General features: G+C 40.9%; 1 protein-coding gene across 1 annotated transcript in view; it reads right to left on the bottom strand.

The window, feature by feature from the left end:
* Positions 1 to 7,928, bottom strand: part of LOC108672358 — a 36,544-nt gene extending 28,616 nt beyond the window's left edge. Inside the window, exon 1 of the mRNA XM_047883161.1 lies at positions 7,749 to 7,928. The gene's annotated coding sequence lies outside the window, so the exon portion shown is untranslated. The remainder of the gene's footprint in view (positions 1 to 7,748) is intronic.
* Positions 7,929 to 8,778: the final 850 nt, after the last annotated feature.

The following is an 8,778-nucleotide window of genomic DNA, read 5'->3' as shown; positions in this document are numbered from 1 at the left end:
ATACTTTCAAAACTCGCTAAGTGAACGTAAGTACTTACGCTCTATTTTCTTGTCTATGATTGGTGGATTTTGCTTGAAAGGCCGTCAATGATTGGCTGATGAACTTACGATCTCTTAACTTTTCTTTGAAAGTATGGGCCTAGCGCTGTCTCTTATACACATCTAGATGTGTATAAGAGACATCGCTAAGTGAACGTAAGTACTTACGCTCTATTTTCTTGTCTATGATTGGTGGATTTGCTTGAAAGGCCGCCAATGATTGGCTGATGAACTTATGATCTCCTAACCTTTTTAAAAGTATAGGCCCAGGGTCCATACTTTCAAAAAAAGTTAAATCGTAAGTTCATCAGCCAATCATTGACGGCCTTTCAAGCAAAATCCACCAATCATAGACAAGAAAATAGTGCGTAAGTACTTACGTTCACTTAGCGAGTTTCGAAAGTATGGGCCCTGAACGCCGGGAGCCTGGCAACGTAGCAGCTCGTAATTATTGAGTTGATTTGATCGCGGCAGAAGCACGTCCGGCTTCGTGCTGACGGCCCATGACTCCACCCGCTACCTTTGTCCTTTTTTTCACGACCGCTCCACTGAGAAAAAATTGTGTGTCATTTTGTCCAAAGTGATGACACAGTGTCTCCACATAGCACTGGTAAGTCTATTTTCCGGGGCCAACCTGAGTTAGGATGACCTAAACAAAAGGAAAAAGTGGAACGTTAGTTAGACAAATTTTCACTCATTTCTTTGAGTGTGCGTGCGACATGCCAAGATCATATATGTGCTGTTAAAAACTGATACATAATTCATAGTTAATAAAATCATTTACCAATCATTAATTTCAATCGATGAAAAAAATAATGTTTCAATACAAAATAGAAAAAATTGTTTAGTCTGTAATTACAGTGACCAGCAGCAGCAGGCTAGAGGCAGCTGCAACGTCCATTAATTGTTGGGCCGGAGTTGACTTCCTTCTTCTAACGAGGCAGGGGATCGGAAGTTGTGTACAAGTTATTCTTTAGAAGGACAACATGGGATGAATGTTTCCGCCATCAATATTCAGACCAGCCTTACTGAATTTTAACTTAGCACTGGCAACATGTGCATGTATTTTTTGCGCCTGCTTGATATTCAATATATTTTCATCCACGGTCGTTCAGCTTCCACGGGCTGGCGTGTGTCGTCAGTGCAGTCGCTGTCTCTTATACACATCTAGATGTGTATAAGAGACAGGAATTACGATCAGAGAGAAACACGCACTCCATTTCAAGCATTTTGCTCAGCCAGCATAGCAGCGTACCTTGCTGTACTGTTCGACATCGAGCTGTTTTATCAAGAGCATATTTTATGCAGTCTTTAGTTGCTGGCGGCTTGATGGTGAGGTGGATGGATGCTGGACAGTCATGACGCGCTTTTTTTAATTGGAGTAAAACTATCGGATGGGGGCAAATACTGAACGGCACTGGGCGTTCTGGCTGAGGTCTGGTTGGTCTAATTCAATTGATTTGCTTTGTCATTGAGGGTTGTGGGCGATTACGCTGTAGGTCAGAATTATGTCGGAAGCTGCGTTACTGTAGAAAGAAATTACGAAAGTTCATGCAAAGCTTGGCAATGATGGTTTCCTGCAGCCAGTTATTTCCATACGAAAATCGGCTTAGACTTGAGATTTGTGTCTGCGCTCAGGCTATTCACTAATGTGATTTATGGTTTTAGGGCTGTACATTTTTAATGGTAATTATAAAAATTTACATTTTTATTTCTTGTAATTCGAATTTTTGGTAATGCGAAGTAGGACCATCAAGGAAGTAGAAAAATAAAATTTTGCGGATCAAAAATTTTTTTCATATGTAGGAAATTAATTTTGAAACTTNGATGCTTGATGCAATGTTTGACGAGGTAGAGGGCGATGCTTGATGTAATGTTTGACGAGGTAGAGGGCGATGCCTGATGCAATGTTTGACGAGGTAGAGGGCGATGCCTGATGCAATGTTTGACGAGGTAGAGGGCGATGCCTGATGCAATGTTTGACGAGGTAGAGAGCGATGCTTGATGCAATGTTTGACGACAGAGTCAGTGAAGTCTGATAAAATGTTCGAAGAAGCAGTCTGCGATGCATGAAGTCATTTAGTATCATAAATTGTTTTCACTAAATATTTCAGCCGTTTCGCTGTACAGTGTGTTTTCAAATCTACGTCTTAGCTAACCGTACCGAGGGTCGCACATAGCGACGAGGGTAACAAGGGGGGTAAAAAAAAGCCAGCACCTGCCACGGCAAATGATTGCAGGTAAGGACAATCGAGCAAGGACAATCTTGACGTATGAATGCAAACGACCCAGAAGATAAAAATCAGGAGGAAACAACCAGCACGCGTCGTTGCAAAAAGCCTTGAGTGTAACCATTGGGTGAAAATCCCCGGTGAGATAGACTGTCAATAACCCCACGGAGCAATACGCAGTAAACCATGCAGTTATCATTCATTTGATAATTTTTGAACCCTGACCTCGACTGGACGTTTTCGACTCTATTTTCTTGTCTATGATTGGTGGATTTTGCTTGAAAGGCCGTCAATGATTGGCTGATGAACTTACGATCTGTTAATTTTTTTGAAAGTATTGGCCCTGCAGGGTCGGTATTGCGGATGATGTGCATCCCGTAAACATGACAGACTTATACAGAACAGGTGATAAAAAGTATTATATATTTATTTACTTAGGGAGTGAATTTACCTTATATTATTAAGAATTCGATGTATCGTGGCCCGTTTAGGCTCGTTAGTATCGAGTCTAATTATGTCCCATATTGAATTAATGGAACACACAGATGAGCTGTGCAGAGACTCTAAGTTATAACTGAGAGGTGCAATGTACATGCAAGATGTAGAAAGTTGTGGTGACACAAATCTCTGCTGCACACAATGACCAGGACGACCAACTTAATGCAGACAACGAAGCTTAAGTAGCGCACAGGCTATAGCTGTGTCAGCCTATATATATACAGGAGCTGTACACTGCACGGCGCACTTTCACTGCAGTGTCTGCTGTCTGCTCAGCATTTACAGCGTGCACTGTATACAGTGTTTCCCCGTCATCAGCAGCGGAAGAGCAACTTCCGCTTGACGAAGGAAAGGGAGGACGGGGAGTTGGAGTCTGCAGTGTCTGCTGTCTGCTCAGCATTTACAGCGTGCACTGTATACAGTGTTTCCCCGTCATCAGCAGCGGAAGAGCCACTTCCGCTTGACGAAGGAAAGGGAGGACGGGGAGTTGGAGATGGGGCGGAGTGGGATGTGAGGGAAGGCGTGGAGTTTGTAGAGAAGAGGAAGAGAACGTCTAGATTGGAATTGTACAAGTCGAATACAGACACAGTAAAAATATCAAGACTCGATGCAAATCAGCTAGATTTCTTGTAATGAACGCCAGGTAACTGGTAAGGCAAGCCACATATCAAAATGTTAAAAATGAATTACACAAATAAATTAGACTAAACGAGAATTAATGTGAAGGAACGAAACTGAACAAAATTAGCCAAAAAAAAATTTGAATGAGCAAAAAGTTCGAAGAACGTTGTTCACAGTAACGCCACCGAAGAAGTTACTTGAGAACAGCCACAAATTAACCTGCGCCGAGAGCGCGCACCTATATAAATCTTGCTGCTCGGCGCACAAATCCTGGCGAAGAAAGGAGAAGAAAAAATCGACGTCCTAGAGAGATTTGCTACTGCAGCGGAGCACTGAACACTGAACGCACTCCTTACATCCCCAGGGGTGAGTGTTCAGCCAGGCTGGGGTCATACTTTCAAAACTCGCTAAGTGAACGTAAGTACTTACGCTCTATTTTCTTGTCTATGATTGGTGGATTTTGCTTGATAGGCCGTCAATGATTGGCTGATGAACTTACGATCTCTTAACTTTTTATAAAGTATAGGCCCTGGGGTAATACTTTCAAAAAAAGTTAAGAGATCGTAAGTTCATCAGCCAATCATTGACGGCCTTTCCAGCAAAATCCACCAATCATAGACAAGAAAATAGAGCGTAACTACTTACGTCCACTTAGCGAGTTTTGAAAGTATGGCCCCTGGTCAGTAGCCCCAGGCCAGCCTTACTGTAAAATTAGATGCAGGAATCGTAAGCTTGCTGAACAGAGAATTGAAGAGCGACGTCACCTCAGGTCTGACTGTACCTCAAGGCGGCAGGCATGTTACAAACTGCGCGGCATCCCACATGTAGTGTTGAGTGATTGGTCGCAACATATGGATGGCATCACTGGCATGACTGTACAGTGTACACTTAGTACCTTGTCTATTTATTGGAATCAACGATAGTTTAATTATATATAGGCTGTTACAATTGCAGAGGAGCAATAGGAATCAATGGTAGTTTAGTTATTTATAGGCTGTGACAATTAATTGCAGAGGAGCAAACCGACGTGCAGATTACCTTACATCAGTCTATACATAGTTGACTCAAAGGTTTCAATTCCTAATGATATTAATGTTAATCGGAAAACCAGTGAGAGGTTGTCAAGAACCCTGACCTCGAAAGAACACTGACACTGTGATGAATATTGTCATAGAGTTTTATATTTCAATAAGTGAATAGTTCTTTTTCTATTCTATTTTATTATTTGATGCATCTATGTTATCAAAGGACCATACCATTTTTTGCGATATATGCATACATCTTTTAAATCATTCATCGTCAATTAAAAGTTTTTAGAAACTAGATAAATCATAAACACTCTGAAAATAAGAGCAAATTTAAAAAAATAGGTGCAAAGTTTTGCTGAGCTTGCCAGACTGAAGGAGAGGCGAGCGTTATTTACGTGTTAAACTGTGGTTCTAGTATAAAACTTAACAATATAAGCTGCGCCTCTGATCCTGGGGCCATACTTTCAAAACTCGCTAAGTGAACGTAAGTACTTACGCACTATTTTCTTGTCTATGATTGGTGGATTTTGCTTGAAAGGCCGTCAATGATTGGCTGATCAATTTACGATCTCTTAACTTTTTTTGAAAGTATGGGCCCAGATCTATAAAAAACCACGTGGTATGAAAGTCCAAGGTAGCTAAATAACATGGGGAGTGACGCAGTAAAAAAAACAGCTGTCATTCATCGACGCAGCTCTCAGTCAATGACACGGTGGTCATGCAATAATAATAGTGTCACTTAATAAGGCGACAACCGCCGTAACTCAATAACATCATACTATTTCGTTAATGCCCGAGCGCAGCAATAGATTGCATGAAGCTGCAACTCGCCTACAGCGCGGCGTCGCCTGCTTGACATGCGATCGTTGTACGAGGCGTGTTACCCGAGAATGGTTTTCTCGTGTATGGCATTATAGCCAAATTACCTGTAGAACATTATTTCATATCATCTTCTATCTTTGCTTCCGAGAAGAGCACGCCCACAGAACCGCGACCGAGACGCGACAAGAAGCAATTGCCTAACCGCCTCCCTTGCTCGTGCGGCTGTGGTTATGGTGGCAACTGGAACAATTACGATCCAATACGTACACGTTATTGTTGATGCGATCCATTGAAGGATTTGGGAAAGATTTTTCATATTTAGCGCATTTTCGCATCTATGAAAAAATGCACTATTGTGCTCGCCATGTCCGTCTGTCTGTCCGTCCGTGACTTCACGTTTTCGTCGACGAGAAAATGCGCTCTCTGTCACTCACNGTTTTCGTCAACGAAAAAATGCGCTCTCTGTCACTCACTGCAGTGAGTACTGAGTTATATTTTTTCCATTTAGTTCAGTTGATCGAAGGACTTTCCATTCAATAAGTTTTAGATACCTACCAAGTTTTTAGAACATCTGGTAAACCTTGTTTGAAAAGCATGGTCATATCGCGAATTCTTGTAAGACGTTCAGTTGATGGAGCTAAATATTTACGAATTGTAAATAACCTGTTCACATGATAAGTTCGAACAACACGTAATCCATGAATGGGCTCAGAGAATGGGTAAAAATTTAAATATCATGCATAATTATCTTTCATTCATATAACATATTCAAATTCCAGCGTTTCGTATAATACTAAACATATAAGCATTCCAAATGACATGCCCAATTGACAACATGTTCAACTATTCAACAATTTTATGACATGTTTAAATACTTTACGGTTTTAATGGCATTTGCAAATGCCAGCAGTTTGAATGAAATGTCCAAATAGCCAGCAGAAATAAATGAAAATGTGCTTCTGCAGCGATTTCCGTCAATTGGAGCGATTTTGTTGAAAATAAAAATCCATATCTTGAACATTTATTGATGTACTGAGTTATATTTTTTATTGTGTGAGCGATTTTTCTTAAGCCTTCAGCGCGGCTTAAGCTTGAACTGAATTCATTCAGTATCGATAACACGAAGGAGAAGTAATGTCTTGACGAAATTCATGATTGAGATCAATCCCTTAATTTGAGGTCTCACTTTAGAATATTTTCAACATCTCATTCAAGTACATATGATGAAAAGTCCCCAAACGCATACTCCATTTCTTTGCGCAATTGCGATATCCAACAAACTTCCCTTGTGTACTTCCCGTTTTTCGCAATTTCTCGAAGAGGATCAACATACGAGCTAATAAATCGAAACAACATCAACACAGATGTAGGTACGAGAGTAGAAGCATTTACACAGGCGTGATTTTTTTCTAGCACGCAAGCGCAACTAGCTTGTTTAGTAGTATTTAATACCGAATTTCGGCGAATAAATTAAGTGCAGTAATAAGATTTCCGCGACACTGTAGGAGGAGGCAGTCTCGTGACATCTTCATATTAAGGCGCGGCAATTTAGAGAGTAGATTTACCAGTATCACGTGACCTCTGGGAATATAACATAACATAACATAACATAGTGATGTCGGCGCTGAAGTGTAGGCCTGATGTGGCCTGTCGCCGAATCTTTTCCTTTTCGTGTCATGTTCATAGATCTAAACTCGTGTCATTTGACCGGATCTTTTCATGACTGACGATAGTTTGAAGTAGCTACTAGACTTCCACCATATCTAAGAGATAACTATCGTGCTGAAAGCATTATTTATCACTATATCCGGTATGAGATTTCGGACACACGCTTATTGCACAATATATAGGTACCAATTATATGTAAATACCGTACAATTGGCATAACATGTTATAACATTTATAATAAACATAACATGTATAACAGAGTACTGTACAAGGCACCGATTCATGTCTAAGGTAGTCATAAATAAACTCGTATAATTTTACTTATAATAATTCACCGCCGTTAAACACAAATGTACCGCATTTGATGCTTTGATTTGTGAATAAAAAGTAATTTACCTAAGCAGGCATAATTTCTGTGATCATGAAGTTATTAAGACAAAAACATGGCTAAAAAAATAGGAAGCTTTATTCGTCCATGACCCAAATTCTTAAACATATTCAGATCTTAATAGTTCAAGTCTTAATCGGGACATTTGATCAAAGCTTTTAGAGGTTTTATGTAAATAATGTAATCAACTCTATTGACCGAAGTCTGTGTTTGGAATCGACTTCAAACGTTGTGTCAGTTCGTATATGTATATCTGGCTGCCCGCGACCAAGGAGAAAATAAAAAAATCTGAATCAAAATCCATATGGGTCAACGTTCTGAATCCACTGCTCCTATTCACGTACTGCCGACAGCAGAATCTGATATGTCTTTCGCGGTCCGCCCAAACAAACGAGAAAATGCATAGTAAGAAAAAAAGGGAAGCAACGTTTACATTGAACGTTCAAAACAAACCTTGAGCGGAAGAGAAGTTCCAGTGATGGTCACTCTTCATCCAAAGTTCATCAAATCATCTATTTACAAAAGACTGATCCCACATGACTGCTCTATCAAAACAAAGTAAACTATGGAACTCCTCTGGCTGGGTTAGTGGGTAACATACCGCGCACGAGCGCACCACATCCACGACCAAAGCTTGCGCGACACTGACTCTATCCCAAGTCTGAGTCTCTGAGAGTCTCCACTCTCCAAGACTCCAACCAATGTCTGGCAGCCTGATCGACTGGCCGACATCCATGTAGTCCGCATATTCCCAAATTCGATGCACCTTCGCCCCCTAATCCATCCACTTCATCATCGATTGATGATGGAACGAGAGCAATCTGAGTATAAGAAGAGAGGTCGCATGTAAAGAAGAGGGGTAAAGAGAAGAATCATAGGAACATATGCTGCATTGGCTCTCTCACTTTCGTTAGAGGGGGTAGCAGTAGAGTCTGGGATGAGGTGGAATGATATGTGTGGGCTTTTGTGGCATCAGTTTCAGATAAGCATAGCATTTCCTGGAAAAACTGGTGCAGCATATTACGTTCATCATTACCAAGGATTCGGAATAAGGAACAATGTACTGCTCATAGAACGCAGTCTTAATTGAATATTCAATGATCGATGGTTGATGCAATTTGTGGCGTTGTATGACTGCTTACGTGTTACTGTGGCAACTCGCATGAGCGTCTTGCAGCATCGAACAGCACACAATACAAACTTGAACTTTAGGATCATTTGTTCTAATTCTCCGCTGCAAAGCAGCGTTATTTGTTCTACTGCACGAGAGAGTAATTGAAGTTGTAATCTAAAACAATTTTGATGGCAGGCTCGATTAGCAAAAAATCCAAGGCAACGTGTTCTACAGCAGTGTAAATATTATGGTCGCAATGGGGTTCAAGTATGAGATGCGTGAGCCTTGCCTAAGTCATTGCTTCCAGGAGAAAACCATTATCACGAGGGTACAGAGGAGCAGCATCAGGCCTTAGGGTGCAGTTCAGGA

The sequence above is a fragment of the Hyalella azteca genome, unplaced genomic scaffold, assembly GCF_000764305.2.
Source record: "Hyalella azteca isolate HAZT.00-mixed unplaced genomic scaffold, Hazt_2.0.2 contig12167, whole genome shotgun sequence".
Classification (NCBI taxonomy): Eukaryota; Metazoa; Arthropoda; class Malacostraca; order Amphipoda; family Hyalellidae; genus Hyalella; species Hyalella azteca.
This window is presented reverse-complemented; position numbering and strand designations above follow the sequence as displayed.